Source organism: Eretmochelys imbricata, chromosome 15 (assembly GCF_965152235.1).
Source record: "Eretmochelys imbricata isolate rEreImb1 chromosome 15, rEreImb1.hap1, whole genome shotgun sequence".
NCBI lineage: Eukaryota > Metazoa > Chordata > Testudines > Cheloniidae > Eretmochelys > Eretmochelys imbricata.
The window spans coordinates 24,799,060-24,810,170 of NC_135586.1; positions in this window are offsets into that span (position 1 = coordinate 24,799,060).

Consider the following 11,111-nt stretch of genomic DNA (forward strand, 5'->3'; position numbering starts at 1 on the left):
ATTCAGCTAAATTCAGACTCCATTGACTGCAACTTCCAGATAAGGTGAGCACCGTCTGTGTTAGCTGAAAGGAAAGACTCTTTCATACAAAACTGTCTGCATAATCTCTGTCCGATTTTGGTGACCTATGTCTTTGTGCTATCTGCTATGATTTGTATTGATCGTGCAATCAAAAATGGAGGTTATAGTAAACTATTTAAAACGAAAGGTTTGAAGTTAGTGTAACCAACTTTCTAATTTGTACAAACAAAACAAAAAGATAAAAGGACAATTTATTGTTTGAACTGTACAAGGGGGAAAAAATCTATCTTTTGTACAACCAAATTGTGCATAGCGGTTTTGAAGCGAGTTGTATGATAGAATGGACTGTATATAGCACTGATGTGTTGTAAATATTTATGCGGCTTGCTATAAAGGGTTGGTTTTCTTCTACTGAAGGTGAAGTTTTTGTTCGCTGTCATTTTGCGCAACAGGCCCGCTGGCATTGTGGGTAGCAGTGTCTGAACACTGCTTTACTGCTTTAAATAAAAAAAGAAGAAGGAAAAAAAGCTTATTGCCAACAAAGCAGCGCTCTCCTCTGGTTCTTGTGTACGTCACCCCAGTGGCAGCAAGATGGTCAGCTGACCTTTCCAGAGAGCACGAACCTCCAGGAGAGGCACCCGATGGTGACAACTGGGTCGAGTTTAAAGAGGAGTTCGCTAAGAGTGCGTCTACACTGGGGTGGCAGCGTAGGTAGATCTATCTGCACTAGCATGGCTAAGTAGTGTAGATAGATGCAAGCTACAGGCTTCAGGGTGCGCTGTACAAGCCTGCCAGGCTGCTCTCCTCTGCAATGCATAGCTACAGCGGACAGTGAAAGGCTCTGGCAGCGGGGAAGAGCTCTGGCAGCAAGGAGCTGCCGGAGCCTTTCCCCACCGACAGAGCCTTTTCCTGCGGCAGGGAAAGATTCCAGCAGCGGGGAGGCTGCGGCGCTGCTAAAAATAGCAGAGTGTAGATGGCAGAGGTGCTGTTTGGGCCTGTATAGAGCTGTGTAGGGGCATACCCACAGGATTCAGGCCTGGTGTCTTTACTTGCCTAGGCAGTGCCACATGTCTACACTGCAGTTTATACCCAGGCTGTAGGCCATGCACGGTGTGTCCTCTACACACCGCCATAAGCGATGTGCGGTGTGGATGTGCCCTCTGAGGCAGGTGAGTTGAAATCCTGCATTTACACGTAACATGCCAAACACAGAACGTGCATTATCCCGCAACACACATTGCTGCTTCCCCCCAAGTAGCTCAGTGCACAGATGATAAGCACTGTGCAAGTACCTGGAAAGTTACGCAGGGCAATGACACCAGCTGTAGAGAGAGGATTGGGCATGGGGGGGATTTATTCTGCCTGCAGATGTCACTCCTGCAGAAAGTCTGGGTGCTGCACCCATGCGTTTAAGGGCATTGTTGTATCTTGTGAGTCCAGCTTGCATTACTCACTGGCCCCCCCATTTCTGTTCTTGGGAGCTCAAATCTACACGTCGGTGTTGAAATCCTCACTTTAAAGACCCCCCCTGTTGATGCAAGCACAGGATTTGAAAACTGGGCTCCCTGCACATGGAATATGCCAGGCCAACAGCCCAACTGATCCTTTGTATTGGGTCCCATTGGATTGTCAAGCACTTGCTCCCTGCCTCTTGGAGCCTCCAGCATTGGGTATCTATGTGTGTTGGTCAGCTAGAGGTGATGGGCAAATCGTTCTGAAACAGCTACAGTTGCCCAAAGAAGCCAACAGGACAAGCTTTCCAGGTGGATCCTGATGGTCGGGGAGGAAAGAGGTTGGGGAACCAGTGTCCACCCCAACAGCTAATAATTGTCTCTGCAGATGCCTCTCTCTTAGGGAAACCCTCCAGGGTCCCTGCCCAGAATTAAATCTTATAGCTCAGTGGTTTGAGCATTGGCCTGCTAAACCCAGGGTTGTGAGTTCAATCCTTGAGGGGGCCATTTAGGGATCTGGGGCAAAAATTGGGGATTGGTCCTGCTTTGAGCAGGGGGTTGGACTAGATGCCCTCCTGAGGTCCCTTCCAACCCTGATATTCTATGATTCTATGATTCTGTAATAAACCCATCATAAAGCAGGTTGGCTGATTGGTGCCTGTTCCCAGTTTGTCCCACAAGGTGGCAGTATCTGCCTAACCAAGCATCCTTTCTTCTGTAGCCTGTGGCGACCTCCTGGCACTGGCCTTTGTCGTGAGTGTCTCCCTGGCAGTGGACAAGGTGCTCAAAGAGTTGCCCTCTCCTCTCCTGGCTGCTGTGGAGGCCTTGGCTTGCATGGGCCTTTCCTTAGGGAAGTTGAAAGCAAATCAACACCGAAGCCCCTTCGTTTCATGCCTCAGACTGAGTCGGGGTCGGAGAGGGGCCTGGGTGTTGCCGATTCCCGTGATTGGAGGGTAAGTCTCATGTTATTTGGGGGGGTTCTTAAAGCCCCAGCTGCTGGAGTCATGTGATGAAGGGAGACTCTCTGCTTTCCGTTTTAAAAGACGTGGAGGTTATAGGGGGAAAGGCTCGAATATGTGACGCCAGAAGGCAAATAAAAAAGACCCCGATTCTGAGCGAGTTACTAGACACTCAGGATTTTTATCACTAGAGGCTGGCAATACCTGGTTCTCTCCAGCACTTGGCAGCGAGGTGGGAGGAGGGGCTCTTGGCCGTTGAGACAGGCACATTGGACAGCAGCAGAACTGGACTTCCCGCGACCGAGACTGAGAGGCTATGGGGTATCCGAAGGAGCTTGGATTTCTGCATGTCTCTTCCCCTCAATACATGGCCAGATCCTGAAAGGGCAGGGGGCTGTCTCAGGGACAGGTGGGTAGCACGTGCCTTTCATCTTTAACAGCCCCTCTAAACAGCAAAGTTTGCCCGAGGTCCCAACCTTGCTGAATAAGACCCTTGAGGGGCTGATCCCCCTGGATCTGAGGGGAGAAGCATAGGTTGCGGACATGGGGATAACATGGTCTAGAGTAATGGACTGGGGGTCCAGAGACTCAGGTTCTAGGCCCAGCTGCTTCACTGCTTCCGTGTGAGAGTAATGCCGCGACGCTGAGCCTGCTCTGTGCCTCAGCTTCCCCATCCGACAGCTGATCCCCTACCATGGCCAAGGGCTGCAAGATCCTCAGACAAAGGTCTCCAGAAATGCAGTGTTTGTACAAGGGAGCCCTAACAGAAGCACTTTAAAATATTTCCTTCCCCAAAGTGTCTGAAACCCATAACAGCACTTCTAAATAGATCTCATTCCATAACATCCCAGGCTGAGAGAGGGGGGAAATGGGAGGGGTGTGGCCTGAGCTCCCAAATGGCGCTTTAATGCAACAACTCCTTCATTTTTTTTCAGATGTGCCGCGACGGGGAACGAGCAAGCGAAGCGCCAGCGTGACCCAGCCGCCACAGCAGCTGGATTGATTTTGGACTCACGCTGGGCCCCAGAACGCCTCTCCGACACAGTCAACAGCTCTTTCCTTTCCCTGTCATTTCCACCTTCTGCCCAAGTGCCAAAGTCCTCTGCTGTTTGCTCGGGCCTCGTAAGTGGCAAGCAGCCATCTGCTCCCTCCCCCTGAGGCTTGCCTTGCTACACCTAATCCCCTGCACTGGAGATCAGGCTACATGGAAAAGCAGTGTGGCCTAATGGATAGTGCCCTTGGCTGGCCCCTCAGAAGACCTGGGTTCTAGTCCTGGCTTTGCTGCTAAGTAACCTTGGGTGAGTCACTAGTCTGTGCCTCAGTTTACCCATCTGTAAAATGGGCGTGATGATGCTGACCTTGCTGGTAAAGCACTTTGAGATCTGTGGATGAAAAGTGCTCTATAGGTAAAAGGTATTGTGCTTTGGGGAGCTAGTCCCATTTGCGATTTACTTGTATCCCAAACACACAGCCCTAGAAACCCTGTGAGAAGGTGTCAGGCCAACTGATTGCATGGTCGGAACTGAAATCTAGGTTTGGGTTTAAGAATCAAAGTGGTCAAGGTCTGAATTTCAAAAGCTGTTGGGGGAGATCCAGAGTATCTCTCCGCTCAGCTCGTTGCTTGCTTTCTGAGCCGAAAGTTAATTAAAATGACAGAGTCAAGATATTTCTCATAACTTTAAAAATCATTTTCCTCCCACCGCGCAGCTATTGGTCCTACACAAGCTTGCAGCTGAGGTCTGGTTTAGCCATATTCCCCCCCTTCCTCCACCGGCAGGTACAGCGCCGCCTTGCGTTCGACATGCTAGGGAGTGCAGGGCTCTGGGTGCCAATTTGTTATTGTAGGGTTGCCTCTGAGTGCTAAGTGCTGTGCATGGTGCTTTGCTATTGCAGATTTGCTAGCGAGTCTTGGGATCTGCGTGCTGCTTTGTTGTCTTACGGGTGCTGGCCTATTGATATTGTCTAAAAGTAAATAGCTTGTTAAAGCATGTTTTATTCCATATCACCTAGAGAAAAGATTACACGCATTTGGCAAACAAATAGACCATAAAAGGGGCTGAATTAAAGTTTGGAGCTGTGCACCCTGAGGCCATGTCGCCAGCTGTTAGACAACACCGTTGCCTTACTTGTTTTAAATGGCCTAGTGGACAGAGCACTGGACTGGGACTTGGGAGGGTTGGGTTCTATCCCAGCTCTGTCCTAGCCTGATCTGTGACTTTGGGCAAGTAGCTTCACTGCTTGGTGCCTCAGTTTCCCCATCTGTAAAATGGGGATAATACTATTAACCTCATTTGTAAAGCACTTTGAGGACTGCTGCTGAGTGCTAGATGATGTTGTTTGTTTGTTTATTACTACAGATATGCCCAAATAGGAACCCATCCTAATGAACAAGATTTCTGAACAAAATGCAACCTTGGGAATGGCTGGGGGATCCCGCTTTATTCATATGATTTCTTCCCACATCATTTGTCATGTCTGCTTTAAAAGCCATTGGCTAGAGAAAGGGAAACAATAATACGCAGCACTTCCACCATGGCCTTTCGCCCAGGGAGGATAGATGGGAGTGCAGCCTTGCTGAGACCTCTTCACGCTTCAAGGGATGGGATTGTTCAGGGGGCTTGTGCACTGGACACGGAGCCTTTCACCATCAGGTTGGGGGCTTGGGTCCCTGGGGTGATAGTGATTCCCTTTGATGGCCTAGTATCATACTCTTTGTATTCCTTAACACACAACCACATTACCAAGGATATCAATGAGGCAGAGCAATCTGTTGCCCAAGTTCAATATCTGGTTGGCAGCCCTGATGTGCACCACAAAGACACTCGCTCACACTGAGGGCAAAGCAAAACTTTTGAAGCAACTTTATTAGCACAGTTAGTAAAGACACAAATGTTCGAAACCACATAGCAATGTAGCAGTAGTACAGGGTAGTGCAGCTAATATCTTGTACCGTTCCTTACATGTCTGCTCACGCCCTTCCTAGGAGATGTGGCACGGGTGGGAGACATAGATTTTGTCCCTGGTATGAAGGTCCAAATCTCCCCCCTACATGGTAGTCTGGCCTATTATAGGGTCTAAGGGGCTGTCATGTATATTCATAGAAATGCCCGGTCTCCTTTGTCCATATCTAACTTCCTCACCCTAATAATGTTGGGGTGTCCTTATCCTATAGATTTAGTCAATTAATTATCCTACACATCAGTTCAACACCAAGGCAAGTTCATGGTTAAGAATCTGCCAACATTTTATCCGAAAATATCCTAGTCTAGTATCAGTTCAGTGTTCCTACGGTTACCTGGTATTATCTTCAAGCTCTCTCGCCAAGCACGATGTTCCTAGTTGCCCAAAACGCAGGGTCACAGTTGGGCCACTTAGGTATGCTCAAGTTTGTAGGCCTCAAAGCCTTATGCTAACTCCTTAAGCTAATGGCTGACAGGATATAGGCCTGTTAGGCTCCTGTGCTACTGCTAAATCGAATGCTAAGCTATCTCCGTGGGCTACACCCCATTACCATCGGAGCATCTGCCCAGCCCAGGGCTGAATGCATGCTGGGGATGTGATGTGAGGGAAGCCTGCATGGTGCCTCCCTGATGGGCAGACCAAGGTGAAAAATTCTCCAAAACCAGGTAAAACATTAAAAATGAGACACGAGAAAACCACAAGGCAACAGGAGACAACTGAGCTGAGCAGCGATCCGCCGCCAATTCTTGCAAGGAAGGACTAATTTGCCATCCCCTTCCAGTTAATTTGTCCTGTCAGCTCTAAAACTTACCGAGCGCTTATTGTCATAGTTTCATTTTTTTTATTTGAACTCCCTATTTCCTGCAACTCAATAAAACTCAAACAACCCCTGGTTTTTGTTGGCAGAGCTGACAAATGGCAGGAAACAGCAGACCGCAAAGTGCATAAGACCAGGGGCTTTTTCCCCCCTCATCCCTTCCTTGGGCAGTAGACTGTTTTTACTGGATTATTGGAGCGGAAATTGAAACCCCTTGAATACTCCTGAAATCTCCTTGCGAAGTTCTTTCCCTGCTTTATTTAGGCTCGGAGGGGGAAATGGTAGCAGCTCTGAAAAGTCCCCTTGAAAAGGCTGAATGATTTCCCTGACACGTCCGGATGCTGACAGTCTCCTAGATTGAGATGTGTATTGGTCAGCCCATTCAGGGCCTGGATTTTGGATGGAGACAAAGGCTGCCACGTGCCTTTCAGAGACTAACATGCCTGGCTTTGCCGAGTCCCAGTTCCCAGAGCCCTGGAGATGGAAGCCTTCAAAGGGCAGGTCCACGCTGCTCTAGCTGGTGGGGTTTATTAGGAGATCCGTGGGCTAGCTGTTCGCGGGCTCCGAAGCTCTGTTTGGTCCCCCTTGGCAGCCAGTGAGGTTTGGGTTCATACTTGTCTCCATGTTTGTACTACAGACCTGGCTACGTGCACAGTAGTGTCTGCCGTCCTGATTCTTCGTGTGGAGTTTGTGGAGCCCGACGAGTAGCTGGCCGGGAGACTTAGCAGCGAAACAGGTGTCTGTCCCCATTCCAGTGCCTGCCATTCAACCCAAGCAGGAGGGGCATGCTGCTGCGCTCAGGCACCCCGAATTGCCCCATCCCAAAGGACAGCGGCGGGAGCGAGCTCTTGAAATAGACTCATGCTGGGTCTGAGTGAGCCCTGAGGTGGCCCCCCTCTGGGGATGGCGGGAAACTGGAGCCGCACAGAGCGCCTCGTGACTCCCTTCAGCTGAGCTCCGGCTGTTGTGCACAGCCCAGGGGGTTCCGAGCCTGGGTGGGGCACAGCAGGCCAGGAAAGTGCAGGCGAACCCCTCACCAGATGCCACCTCACTTCATGGACCTGGCCTGACCCAGCGGAGCGGGGCTTCCCATCCCTGCTAGGGCGTCTCCCCCATCCAAATCTGGGAAAGCAGCTTTCATGGCACCAGCCCCTCGACCCCTCCCAATCTGCTCTCCGCTTGCTCTAGGATACTCTCTCTTCTGGGAGCTTGGCCCTCCGGCCAGGTCACCCTTTGGACCACCCCTTTCAGGGTTACAAAGCCCAACAGAGGGCCCCAGGCCAAATGCCTTCTCTGGACACCGCTCAGCTCTGACTCGGGGCATCTATAGCAGTGGTTGGCCGAAGAGCCCCAGCCCCCCGCTACACTAGGTTCTGGCCCAGGGCTTCTATAACCAGCAGTCCAGGTCAGCTCAGGCTCCGGCCCTGTTGCCACTTCTCTGGGCTCCTTCCTACTCAGTAGATCTCTCTCCCCTTGTCTGGGTTTACCACAGGAGCCTGCTCTGCGCCTCATGGCAGGACAGGATCTCAGGGCTTACTCTCCCCTTGTCCCTGAAGACCTACCGCCTCCTTCTACAGGCCCCCTTCTGCTTTTAGCCTCCTGGCTTTATAGTCTGGGCTTCATCTTCAGTTAACCCTCCCTGTTCCCCCGCCCCCTCCGACCCTCTCAGGCCCTTGTTAACTTTCTCAGGGCTGGTGTGGGATGCACAGCCCGTCACACCCAGACTGCCTCTGAAATATGAGCATTCCAGCCTGGCTGATAACTCGTTGGTAACAGGACCCCAACATCTGCAAGCACTTTCCTCACTGTCACCTTCAAGTTCAAACAGTGCTAACTTCATCCCACTGGGCAACCAAAGCAGAGAAACGTAGCGACCACAGGTGGGGCGGGGTCTGAAAACCAGAGTGCGCCGCTTGTGTATTCCGGACTGGAGCTCTGAGACCAGATGTCCCAGCCACGCACCTGATTGCTGGCACATGGGTGACGGCACGTTTGCATTCCAATGTGGGCTAAGGCGTGTGTTCAACATGCACTTTTGGAGAGAAGATGATTGAGACGGGAGCATGCTGGAAATGTTTGAATTGGCTCAGGACTGTTAGACCATGACTACTGATGCGCTATCTGCGGGGCTGTAGGACAAACCAGAAAAAAGGGGCCGGAGGGCTGCAGCAAGGGGAAACGCATGGAAGCAGACTTTAAGGAGGTGTTAGCTTACAAAGCCAGTGATGAATAGGTAGCCCAGGCTTCCCACTGAGGTGGTGGAGCCAAGTGGCTATAATGTGTTTAAGTAAAAATCAGATGGCTATCTGGAATTGAATACATTAAAGGGTCAGTCCTTCGTTTTGTCCTTGGGAGCACACAGCCGCCTTTCCTGGTGGGGTCCAGAGGGGATTTAACAGTGTTCAGGTCCGTTCTCCTCCACTGCCCCTGAGAAGGGCAATGTAGCATTGCTCCTGGGCAGGTTGTCACACTGCTCTGACCTGGGCTGTTGTAAGAAGAACGGTTGCATATATTTAAAACTTTCAGCGAACATAGATCAAGGGGTCACCAAATAGCTCTGAGCATCAGGGGCCATTGGGTGCCCTCTGCTCCTGCACAGTCGACCGGCTAACCCAACCTGTGTCTTCCCATCATTGTGGTTTCCAGGTAGCAGTGTTGGAAGTATCCAGGCAATATTGATCATATAAATGTGTTATCTAGACAGCTAATGGTGCTTGCTTACTGATCAATCTATTGATTGATTTATGACATTTCTGCAGCCCCCCCGCCCCCCCCCCCACATAGTATCTAAGTACTCTTCTGCCTCACATGAGTCCCATGTGCATAAGATAAAAGGTATAAATCTGTAATCTTAAGTTTGGTTTAAAGTTTGTTGAGACCAGTAACACTGGGTTTGAAGTCCTTTTGGAACGCCCTTTCTGAAGGCAACTAGAATAAGCCAGCAAATATTCCCGACTGAAGCAGAGCTATTTGGCTCGTCCGTGATCGGGATGTGGGTGGTCATGCCTACTGGTTGGAGCAGCAGTCAGTGGTCAGGAATTGGAGCCCAGGACCAGAGCTGAAATCAGAAACTGGAGCCAAGGGTTGGAACTGGAGTCAGAGGCTAGGGCCAAGGGTCAGAGTCAAAGTCAGAAGACAGGAATCGGAGCCAAGGGTCAGAACTGGGTTACCTGGAGAGAGGCAAGACTGGTGCCATGGCTGGAGCAGGAGTGGGAACAAACAGGTGCAGGAGCTATTGCAGCTGCAGGTCAGCGCTTGGAGCAGCCTCTGAACTGCCACTGTTGGGCATAAGAGACAGTCTGATGATTCTTCCAACCAATCCGTCAGCGTAGCCAATCGGGCAGCCTGCCGCGCTCCTTAGATTGCCAGAAGACCTGACTCTCCAGCAGGCCCGGCTTCCTGACACAGCTTTGCCAGTGGTCAGATTTAAATAAGGGGGCGTGACAGTGATGGCCCTCATCAATAACTCCTACCCTGGTTGAAGAAGCAGAGGCAGACTTCAAGCTTTGAGGCCAAAACTTACGATTTAATGATAGCAAACGTCCGGCTGCGTCCATAAAGACTTGAAAGGGAAATAGTACAAAAGCAGCTGGGCTTGAAAACACCTTGGTAACAAAGGATAGAAATTCAGAATTCTTACGTTTTGACCTGGCTGCAGAGTTTTGGAGGGGAAAGGGTCATGAGTGATGGTTACGAAGTGGAGGGAGAGGTGACAGCCGATAGGTCCTGCAGATCCCTAGCTGGTCTGCTGCTGAATTGGGCCTATGAGAATATTTCTTAGTTTGGAAAGCACTGAAGTGAGAGGAAGCCATTTGGAAGGACTTGTCCAAGGGAAAGTGAAGAGGGAAAGCAGAGCATGAGAGAGCAGCCTGACGAGTATTCAATGTTCATTGCTCTTTAAATGCAGGGTGCAGAATCAGGGGCCCTTCATATGGTGCTTTAAATTCCCTTTGTAAGCAAAGAGTCGCAGAACTGGGATGCATAGCACAGGTTAAGGGGAAAGTATTTGTAGGATCCGGCGGTGAATGTTGCAAGAAAAAACACACAAGTGCCAAAAGGTGAATGGTGCCTGCGAGGAGACCTATCCTGCCTTGCTGTTAGCAGATACTCTAAGAACACAGGAAGTGCCACCCCAGACCCGAACAAGGATCCATTTGGTCAACTATCTGGCCTCCAGCTGTGGATGCAAACAGATGTTCCCTTTATGCTTAGAAATCTTCTGTGACATGTTTTGATGGCGGGCACTCAGGCTTGGAGGGCCCCCTCATGGCCCAGTGTGCAACCGTGGATATGCCTCTGCTTCAGTTTCCCCTAGTGGGCTTTTAGTAAGTTCAATGAGGCTTGCATACAGTGATCAAAGCCCCTTCAGGGCTCTGGTTTATTTAATCTACCCCAAAATGTGGTATGTAAACAAACCCTCTCCTTCTGCTGTAAGTCCCCAGGCTTCTCCATTGCCTGGAGCTCTGCAGTCTCTCACCCTGAGACAGCACAGATCTCCTAGGCTTCCCTGCCTGGAGAGCTTTGTAGTTTCTCTCCTCCAGGACCTCCTCTCGTCCTGTTGCAGGCCTGTTCCTCTTTCCAGGAGCCTCTGCTCTCCAGGGAGACACCACTGGGAGTAGCTTCCTCCCCTGCTCCTCTGACAAGCTCTCTCCCCAGGAGATTCCTCTCTGTGTCTGGGCTCCTGCCTGAGTCCTCATAATGCTTTATTATGCTCATTAACTAATTATGCCCTGCTACTTATCCCCTTAACCAGACACAGGTGGACCTGGGTTGGCTCATTTTCCTTAGTGGAGGCTGTCCCAGGGAGGCTGGGTGCTGGACCTATCAGAGGGCCACCCCTGTGACACATGTACACTCTGGGACCAGATTCCCAGTGCGCAGCACCCACAACATGAGCCAGTA